This window comes from Schistocerca americana, chromosome 3, assembly GCF_021461395.2.
Source record: "Schistocerca americana isolate TAMUIC-IGC-003095 chromosome 3, iqSchAmer2.1, whole genome shotgun sequence".
Lineage (NCBI taxonomy): Eukaryota > Metazoa > Arthropoda > Insecta > Orthoptera > Acrididae > Schistocerca > Schistocerca americana.
In genome coordinates this window covers 446,570,584-446,581,641 of record NC_060121.1, presented here as the reverse complement: position 1 = coordinate 446,581,641, position 11,058 = coordinate 446,570,584, and positions in this window count along the sequence as shown.

Genomic DNA, 11,058 nt, shown 5'->3' with positions numbered 1-11,058 from the left:
GGCGGTACGGCGTTCCCCATCGTCATCAGTTCTTGAAACATCGTTGTCCACCTTGACGCCATTAGTGTGAAGAAAGCGCGATAAAATTCTATCAGCAATCCATCGACACCAGGTGACTTATTCAGAGCACCTTTTTTGATTGCATCGTGGATTTCGTCACGCGTAATGGCCTCCATCAGCTCGTCCGCTTCGTCGCTGGTGAGAGTGCGAGTTACGTGTGGTAACACAGACTCCTCAGCGTGGTTGTCGGTAGTCTCCTCCTGGTACATTGTGCGGTAGTGGTCGACAAAGGCACTGACGATTTCGGCCTGGCAAGTGACGTGCTGGCCGCGACAGGTGGTGATCTCGGTGATGAGTTGTTGTCGTCGATGTTTCCTATCGGAGGCGATATGATGCAGGGTCGGATGTTCTTGTTCCGCCGAATCTTGACATCGAGTTCGCACCATAGCCCCCTGCAGTCTACGGCGTGTCAAAGTTACAATTTGCGCCTTAATCCGGCTGCGTTCACTCTGGGTGTCGGGGGTGGGTCGTTGCGCGTCCAGGTCGCGGAGAACGGCTTAGAAATAGTCTGTAGTGTGCCGGCGCCACGTAGCAACTTCCTTTCCATACTGAATCAAAGTACGTCGAATGGTAGGTTTGGCACATTCCAGCCACCAGGTCAAGGTCGTGCAGTATTTAGGTAAGCGACGTTCACAGGTGGCCCATGTCTCGGTAACACGTTGAAGACATTCGGGATCATGAAGATGGGAGGAGTTTAGCTTCCACGGTGCACGACTACGACAGACCACTTGCTTGGGGAAGAGAATGTTACAGATGTAGGCACAGTGGTCCGAAAAGGCCAGGGGCCAAAGTTCTGCACCTTGGACAGCAGGTGTGAGTTCCCGAGAAACGTAAATTCCATCAAGGCGGCTCGCGGAGTGACTCGACTGGTAAGTATGTCCAGGCGCGTCGCCGTGCTGAACTTCCCAAGTGTCGCGGAGCAACAGATCTCGGACGACAAGACGCAGTTCTTGACAGGTGTTGTAGTGGGGCACTTGATCTTTAGGGTGCAAGACACAATTAAAATCACCCCCAAGCAAATAATGGTCGCAGCGTCCAAGAAACAAAGGAGCGATTTCTTCTGAATAGAAGAGTGCCCTGTCGCGTCTGCGGGTGGAGCCTGACGGAGCGTAAATGTTGACGATACGCGTCCCCATGACGGTGACGGCCATGCCTCCGGCAGATGGAAGGTATGTGATATCGGCCACTGGAATGCCTTCTCTGGCGTAGATGGCTACGCCGCGTCCCAGGTGGTCACCAGGATAAGGATAAGTGTTATATCCCGCGACGTCTGGAAGTGTGGCCGAGTGTACTTCCTGTAGTAGTGCGATATCGACGTCCGACGCCCATATCAACTCTCGCAGCAGTTGAAGTTTCACTGGTGAGCTAATGGTGTTAGTGTTGATCGTCGCTATTCGGTAAGTTTGGAGCCGTACCCCGCCGTGGAGGGGAACTCCACCGGCGGAGGATGAAGAGGGGCGAGGCAACGGCAAGTCGTGTCGTGCGCCACCTGACGGCGTTATCAGCGGCGTAAAGGTGCTTCCGTCTGGGGTAACTCTGTCCCCAGCGTGTGGTCCGGGTCCTCATCGACGTCCTCACTCCACACCATTGAAGGCGCTGTCGTTGTGACGGTCGTAGGGGCGAAGGACGTCTCGGCGGCAGTCGCAACGGTGGAGTCAATTGGTTCAGGAGCACCTGAGCGAGCCAGTAGAGTAGGCATCGACACAGCCGCAGTCGGCGTCATGTTGTCGTCATTCGTATCCTCGTGCAGTTTCTCCGAGGCCTCGTCTGGTCGGACGGCCTCTGGAGCATCAGGGGGAGGTGATCCGTCTCGTTCCGAGACCGTACGGCGCCTCCTCTTGCGCCTCTTAGGTAAACATTGTTTGCGGGCTCGTCCCACGGTGTCGGAAGAGGGAAGGGAGTTGCGTCGCTCTGAGAGGAAGGCCGTCGCGGGAACGTCAAATGAAGGTGCGTCCATATGTTCAGGCGGGTGGGTGTCGGAAGTCGTCGCTGTTGGCAGTGGCTCCGGAGTAGCGTCAGGCTTTGAGCGCAACTTGTCGGCCCCGGCGGTATCCGTAGCAGCTGGAAGGGTCACCGGTACGTGGTCCGATGGGCGACGGCCGGTGGGAGGAGAAGAGAGCGCCGATGCATAGGTGATTGGTAAAACCGTCGACGGAGCCGAAGGTTCCACGGTAGCGGCTGGCAATTGGGTGATGCGTCGCTGAAGACACTCAGATCTGAGGTGGCCTTCTTTGCCGCACCCGGAACAGGTCTTGGGTTGGCCGTCGTATATGACAACCGCGCGGCACCCGCTAATTTGCAACTAAGATGGCACGTGGCGATGGAGGTCGATGGTGATCTGCCGTACACCGTTAAGAATGGGGCACGTTTGGAATTGAGCCCAGCGTTCGGCAGTGTGGCCATGTACAGTGCCATAGGGACGGAAAGCCGCGATAACGTCTTCCGCCGGAAGCTCGAACGGGAGTTCGAAAACTCGTATGGTGCGCATTCCTAAGCCGGCATGGTCGACAGTGACCGCTCCGACATTGCCGTCGGCGTGCCAAAAGCGTAATCCATGGTTGGTGTCACGAAGTATTCTTTCACATACCGCGTCATTGACGACTTTGACGTACACAATACTGCTTAATATGGACAAATGGATGCCCAAGATGTCGGAAGCTGGGATCTTAGCAACGTCGTGTAGGAAGCGTTCCACTTCCAAGGCCTTTAGTCGTGCGCATTCGTTGCAGAAGTGTAATCGTAATGTTGATTTTCGAAAACGGTTGGCCATGGTTCTAGTGCACGTAAGCGACACGTAAGTGACGGCCGCTGAAATGTAAACAACAGCGAGCGCGCGCGCTCCGCAGGCGGAAACAACAACACGTCCGCACTGCACGGCGGCGAAAGCCGGACGCTAACCGCAAGGCCACTTCGGCCGGCAACGTACATCGGTAAAACAGATTAGAGGCCACAGGAGGGGGACTGTTCATTGCAGTTGACAAAAATATTTTCTCTAGTGAGGTCGAGGTTGAGTGTGACAGAGAAGTTATCTGGTCGCAACAGGTGTAGGAGAAACCAAGTAAATTGTTGGATGCATTTACCTGCCTCCCGATTCTTCAATGACATTTCTAGACTCTTTCAAAGAAAGTTCAGGATCAATTGCGCTTAAACACTCAGATCATGCATTACTAGTTGGAGGCGACTTTGACATACCGAGTATACAGGGTGGTCCATTGATAATGACCGGGCCAAATATCTCACGAAAATAAGTATCAAACGAAAAAAACTACAAAGAACGAAACTTGTCTAGCTTGAAGGGGGAAACCAGATGAAGCTATGGTTGGCCCGCTAGATGGCGCTGTCATAGGTCAAACGGATATCAACGGCGTTTTTTAAAATAGGAATCCCCATTTTCTTATTACATATTCGTGTAGTACGTAAAGAAATATGAATGTTTTAGTTGGACCACTTTTTTTGCTTTGTGACAGACGGCGCTGTAATAGTCACAAACATATGGCTCACAATTTTAGACGAACAGTTGGTAACAGATAGGTTTTTTTAAAATTAAAATTCAGAACGTAGGTACGTTTGAGCATTTTATTTCGGAGAGCACATGCTGTTACAGCATGATTACCTGTAAACACCACATTAATGCAATAAAGGCTCAAAATGATGTCCGTTTGACCTACGGCAGCGCCATCAAGAGGGGCCATTCATAGCGCCATCGGGTTTCCCCCTTCAAGCTAGACAAGTTTTGTTCTTCATAGTTTTTTCGTTTGACGCTTATTTCGTGAGATATTTGGCCCCGTCACAATCAATGGACCACCCTGTAGAATAGGACGTCAGACAGTCATTAGACGTTCTTTTGAACACATTTTCTGAAAACTGTCTTGAGCAGCTGGTTCAGCATCAACACACGCAATGGAAATATCTTAGACCTTGTAGTTACAAATACGCCGAACATTACCGACAACGTCAGTATAGAAAAGGCGATTAGAGATCATGATGTCATTATAGCAATTATGGTTAAAAAGTTAATAAATCGTCAAGAAGTCTAGGAGAAAATTCCTGCTAGAAAGTGCGGATAAGCGTTGTTAGGATCTCACATAGACAGTGAACTGACATCACTTAGATATGGTAAGATGGACATAGAGGAATTACGGGCAAAGTTTAAAGCGACTGTAACGTGCCTAGTAAGTGTATTAAGGACGGGAAAGACCCAAGACGATTTAATGACGTGATTCGGAAACTGCTGAGAAGTCAGGGGCTGCTGCACTCTTGGTTCCAACGAGAACGCACAAATGACGACAACCAAAGGTCAGCAGAAATTAGTGCGTCTATGAAAAGATCTATGTCCGAACCATACAACTACTATCATCATTACACTTAGCAAATGATCTGGCAGATAACACGAGAAAATTCATGGTCCTTTGTAAAATCGCTAAGGGGGTCTAAGGCTTCCATTGAGTCACTTTTTAACCAGTCTCGTGTGGTGGTAGAAGATGGCAAAACGAAATCCGAAGTTTTAAATTTCACGTTCAAGAAATCGTTAGAAGAACTGTATAAACGTAACGTCGTTTGACCATTGAACGGACTTCCGTATGGACGATACAGTGATAAGCATCAATGGCGTAGAGAAACTGCTGAAGGAGATGAAAATAAAAAAGTCACTAGGTCCGAATGGAATCCCAGTGCGGCTTTTCTAAGAGAACTCTGCGGCGTTGGCCCCTTACTTAGCTTGCATTCATCGCAAACTCTCGCCCAGTGCAAAGTCCCAAGCGACTGGGAAAAAGCGCAGGTGACTCCTTTGTATAACAAGGAGAAAAGAAAACGTACGCTCAAAATTACGGACAAATATCCATAACATAGGTTTTGCTGCAGAATCCTTGAACATATTCTCAGTTCAAATGTAATAAATATTCTTGAGACCGAGAAGCTTATGTCTACTAATCAGCTTGGTTTTAGAAAGCGTAGCTCGTGCAAAACTCAGCTTGCCGTTTTCTCACGCGATATACTGCGAACTATGGATGAAGGGAAGCAGGCGGATTCCATATTTCCAAATTTCCGGAAAGTGGTTAACACGGTGCCCATAGTAGACTGTTAAAGAAGGTACAAGCATAAAGAATAAGTTCAGAGGTATGTGAAAGGTCGAAGACTTCTTAAGTTATAGAATTCAGTATGTTGTCCTTGACAGCGAATATTCATCAGAGACAAGGCTATCGTTAGGAATGCCCCAGGGAATTGTTACAGGACCTCTGTTATTCTCCACACACATAAATTATTTGGTGGAGAGAGTGCTTAGCAATCTGCAATTGTTTGCTCATTATGTGGTGGACGGTAAGGTGTCGTTGTTGAGTAACTGTAGGGGGATATAAGATGACTTAGACAAATTTTCTAGCTCTTGTCATGAATGGCAGCTAGCTCTAAATGTAGAGGAGTGTAAGTTAACGCGGAAAAACAAACCAGTAATGTTCGGATACAGCATTAGTAGTGTCCTGCTTGACACAGTCAGGTCGGTTAGATCTCTTTCCAAGCATTCATCCCGACTGGCGGGGTCTGCTGTTATGGTTAACCGAATGTGGCGCATTAATTTTAAGGGATGGCCGGATGCCCTTCTTGTCACCACCCCCTGGACAGTGTGTGTATCCCAACTGTCTGCATCAGTGTAATCCATGGAATAGTGCGAACGTGTTTCAACTGTCTGCGAGTCGTGTAACTGAGGCGGAACGTGGGGACCAGTTCGGTATTCACCTAGCAGGATGTGGAAAACCACCTAAAAACCACATCCAGGCTGGCCGGCACACCTGCCCCCGTCGTTAGTCCGCTGGAGCGGATTCGATTCGGGGCCGGCGCGCCTACTCGAGTCCAGGAAGCAGCGCGTTAGCGCTCTCGGCTACCCTGGTGGGTACGATCAGGTCGTTTAAATTTCTGGACATAACTTTGCAAAGCAATACAAAATGGAACGAGCATGTGTGGATTGTAGTACGATTGGTTAATGGTCAACTTCGGTTTATTGGGAGAATTCTAGGAAAGTTTTGTCCAACTTTAAAGGAAACCGCATATAGGACGCTAGTGCGATCTGTTCTTGAGTACTGTTTAAATGTTTATGATCCGTACCAGAACGGATTAAAGGAATACGTAGAAGTAATTCAGAGTTGGGCTGCAAGATTTTGTTACTGGCAGGTTCGAACAAGTCGTAAGTGTTGCGGAGATGCTTCGGGAACTCAGCTGGGAATCCCTGGGAGGAAGGCGACATTGTTTCCGAGGAACACTACTGAGAAAATTCAGAGAACCGGCATTTGAAACTGACTGCAGAACGATCCTACTGGTGCCAACATTTGCGAAGGGACCACGAAGGTAAGATACGAGAAATTATGGCTCACACGGAGGCATATAGGTAGTCGTTTTTTCCTCGCTCTATCTGCCAGTGGAACAGGAAAGGAACGACTAGTTGTGATACAGGATACCCACGCATCTTACCGTGGCTTGCGGGATATGTATGTAGATGTAGAAGATTCCACGTTCGAACTCACTCTGCCCTCCTGAGAGACCCATTCATCTGGTACTGCTCCTCTACTCACAACGCAGTGCTCCACGCCTCCTTTATACTGGCAGGTCCGCTTCTTATGGCATCTGTTGGGCAATTGCTCGTTACATAGGGATGTCAGGGTACTTTTCATCAGTTAGGGAATTCTGCGGTGTGTGCTGGTGGGAAATTCTACCTGTCACTCATTTCCGCCTTCTTTCGTTCTCTAATTGTGCGTGAGGCGAACGAATTTCGGTATTCCTCGTTATGAGCTCTAATGGCCCAGATTTTCTCTCCGTTTTCACTTTGCAAGATTTATAAGCAAGTAATACTCGATGATATTACGGGAATATATCGGGTCATCGATTTATGCCACTCGGGGTATTACATTCGGGCACGAACCACACATCTTCAGACGAGCCGTTGAAGACTGACATGGTCTTAAATTCATAAGAGCTCTGTAACTGCAAGACTGATCAACTAACAGCATTCAGCGCCCTAAAGGGCGGAAATGCGAAACAGATATCCAGCGGGTCGCCGATAGCCGTGGAACTCGACGAATTCGTGGAGATAATTGGATTCCATGCGTTACCCAATTGAAACCCGATGTTCCAGTTAATGGGGTTTTCTACCGTGCGTATCTCTACGGACTCTTAAATAATGTAACCCCTAAACGAATTAACAGTAGCCAAAAATGTCATTTTGTCGTATTGCATGGTACGCCCGGTGGAAACACAATGTTCCTCAGACGTAAAAAGGAATACGGCGAACTCTTGGATCGTCTCTACCTGCTGTATTAATCCTCTCAAATGAGAGCCCGATACTGATAGGCAGTACTCAATATTCGTTTAGACGTGTGTTTTGTACGCCACTTCTTTCAAGGACGAATTAGTTTTGCTTAGTATTGTTAAAGTTAATACGCTTTTTCTATTAGAAGGTATACTAGTACACCTGCCACGCCACTTGAAGTGTCTCCAAACGACTCTCAGGTAATATAAAAGTGCTATATGTTTCCAGAAAGTGATTGTCAACAGTGTAATCGACCAGTAATGGATTTCACCAACTATATTTAATCGCAGCTTTACCAATCGTCGATCGTCTACAGGTCCCCCAGCATTTTGGTACAGTATTCTGGCTTTGCAAGGTGGAGCAGAAATGTGTCCTAAATGGTAGAAGAAGTGCACTGCAAACTCCAAACTCACTAAAAATTTCCGGTGATTAAAATAAAAAAATGTTGTTCACGCAGTGCCTGTAACTAACCTAGTTTCCCAATGCCTATTTACTCATGTTTATTTACACATATCACACGATGTTTCAAGATGACATTTTTTTGTAATTCTCAGAGTAACCATAAATGCTACACACAGTAAATCCACACTTACAACACATGCCAACTCTATGACAGATGCTGGATTGGACCCAGTGAATCACCCTTTACAAGGCAACGACCCTGTACTGAGTCCACACAGGACATGGAAACCTGCACGTTCTGCCCTATGCGCTTCGGTACATCTCATATTGGCATCGTAGCCTTATCTTGCAACGCTTTAAATTAAAGAAGGAAATAAAATTAACCTTCTGTTGTATTTGTTCCACATCACTTCTTTCTTCAGGTACTGTAAATTTCCAACCATGAGGCCGGAAATCCCCGTTTGGAATTGATTTCGTGTCACTTCAAATAATGGAGCTTTTCCCGGAGTCCACGTTTCCCGAAAACGTAAAAACTCTTAGTGTGAATAACCCACAGAGTCGCAGTTGAAAAAGCAGTGCACTAGGCTACGCGTTTTGCGACAGTCCAACCAATTGGACAGACGCAAACCTGAACAGAGAGAGAATGTCTACAGTTATTAGGGGTACTTAATACGTGAAACACTGCATTGTGAATTTCATAACCATTCTTAAGAAATATGGTCTGCCTCCGTAGCTGAGTGATCAGCGCGGCGGGCTGCCATGCGGAGGACCAGGGTTCGATTCCAGGTACTATTACGGAATTTTTCCTTGATGAGATTTGCACTCATACTCGAATGGCCAACTGGGCAGCCACTTAACTGAGTAATACCGGCTCCACGTCACGAAGATTGACAACGGTCGGGAGAGCGGTGTGCTGACACCACGCCTCTCCGTATCGCATCCGATGACGGCATTGGCACAGGTGACAAGGCAGTCGGCCGGTGCCGTGGGACCCGCCAGAGCCTGTGGAAATATGGGCATTGCTTGATGTATTCCACATGATTTTTCTATTTTGCGACTGTCTCGAAAATGCGGCTTAAAATAAGGCAGACGAATATAATAGCTGCAGACTTACACCAAAAAGTGGTAAAGTATTGTCTGGATGATTACCATTTATCGATTTTAACAACTTACATCGAATTTTGATGAGTGCCGAACGATATTATAGAATATCAACTGTCCACCCGTTGAGTTAAATTCAAATTGATAAAATTAATTGTAGCTAGACTTGGCTCTAGGCTTATAATATTCTCACTTTGAATAAATTACAGAAATGACAGCATCTCATTCCTTATTCATATTAATAGATGATTCATTATTGGTACTGAAATATTTTGTGGTTTAGCTAAGGCTCTGTATTACATGAACTGCAATATACTCCTAAAAAGGCATATCGTTTTGGAACATTCGTAGAGAAATTTTATTGTTTTTATTTCATCCTTTTTTTTTCCTTATGCATATATATGATCCTCGAGCTATACTGACACATGAAGAAAACAGACTCTTTTTGCAAATTTTACTGCTGACAAAATAAGTAAACTCAGTTCCTGTTCTCTTACTGCAAAACACATAGAGTGACGCAAGTGGGAACATCGGCAGATAGTTGATGGCGAATATATAGTCATTAATACACTCTGCTTACACCAATTTCGTTTCCTATACCATATGTCCATATTTCTGAAATTAAGGGTTTGTGTGGTACTGAGGCAAATGATTTTACGAAAATACAGCGCAGGCCCTATTTATTACGTTACCGGGAACCTTTTCACAACAGTTATAATCCTTTATGAGGTTAAGACCCCCAACATTAGTTTATGCACAGCTTGGATTGCCATACATGTCAGCCCATTAAGTATATTATCATTGATTTACAGAATTGGAATACTATGATACTACTGCACTATGCACGGACACCAGGCTAAAAATGACTTTCAAGTTCGTGGCGCCCTCCAACGGTAATGTTGGCATTCGATATGGTGTTGGCCCACCCTTAGCCTTGATGACAGCTTCCACTCTCGCAGGCATACGTTCAGTCAGGTGCTGGAAGGTTTCTTGGGAAACGGCAGCCCATTCTTCACGGAGTGCTGCACTCAAGAGAGGTATTTATGTCGGTCGGTGAGGCCTGGCACGAAGTCGGCGTTCCAAAATATCCGAAAGGTGTTCTATAGGATTCAGGTCAGTACTCTGTGCAGGCCAGTCCATTACAGGGGTGTTATTGTCGGTAACCACTCCGCCACAGGTCGTGATTATGAACAGGTGCTCGATCGTTTTGAAAGTTACCATTCCCGAATTGCTCTTCAACAGTGGGAAGGAATAATGTGCTTAAAACATCAATGTAGGCCTGTGCAGTGATTGTGTCACGCAAAACAACAAGGGATGCAAGTACCCTCCATGAAAAACGCGACCACACCATTCACCACCGCCTCCGAATTTTACTTTTGGCACTACGCACGCTGGCAGATGACGTTCACCGAGCATTCGCCATACCCACACCCTGCCATCTAATTGCGACATTGTGTACCGTGATTTGTCACTCCACACAACGTTTCTCCACCATTCAATCGTCCAATGTTTACCCTCCTTACACCAAGCGAGGCGTCGTTTGGCATTTACCGGCGTGATGTGTGGTTTATGAGCAGCCGCTCGACTATAAATTCCAAGTTTTCTCTCCTCCCGCCTAACTGCCATAGTACTTGAAGTGGAAACTGATGCAGTTTGGAATTCTTGGCTGATGGTCTGGATCGATGACTACTATTACACATTAGGACCCTCTTCAACTGTCAGTGGGCTCTGTCAATCAACAGACGAGGTCGGCATGTACGCTTTTGTGCTGTACGTGTCCCTTCACGTTTTCACTACACTATCACACCGGAAAAAGTGGACCTACGGCTGATAAGGAGTGAGGAAATCTCACTTAGAGACGTATGAAACAAGTGACACCCAATTACCTGACCACGTTCGAAGTCCAAGAGTTCCGCGGAGTGCCCCATTCTGCTCTCTCACGATGTGTAATGACTACTGAGGTCGCTAGCCGGCCGCTGTGGCCGAGCGGTTCTAGGCGCTTCAGTCTGGAACCGCATTGCTGCTACGGTCGCAGGTTCGAATCCTGCCTCGGGCATGGATGTGTGTAATGTCCTTAGGTTAGTTAGGTTTAAGTAGTTCTAAGTCTAGGGGACTGATGACCTCAGATGTTAAGTCCCATAGTGCTTAGAGCCATTATGATATGGAATACCTGGCAGTAAGCGGCAGCACAATGCACCTAG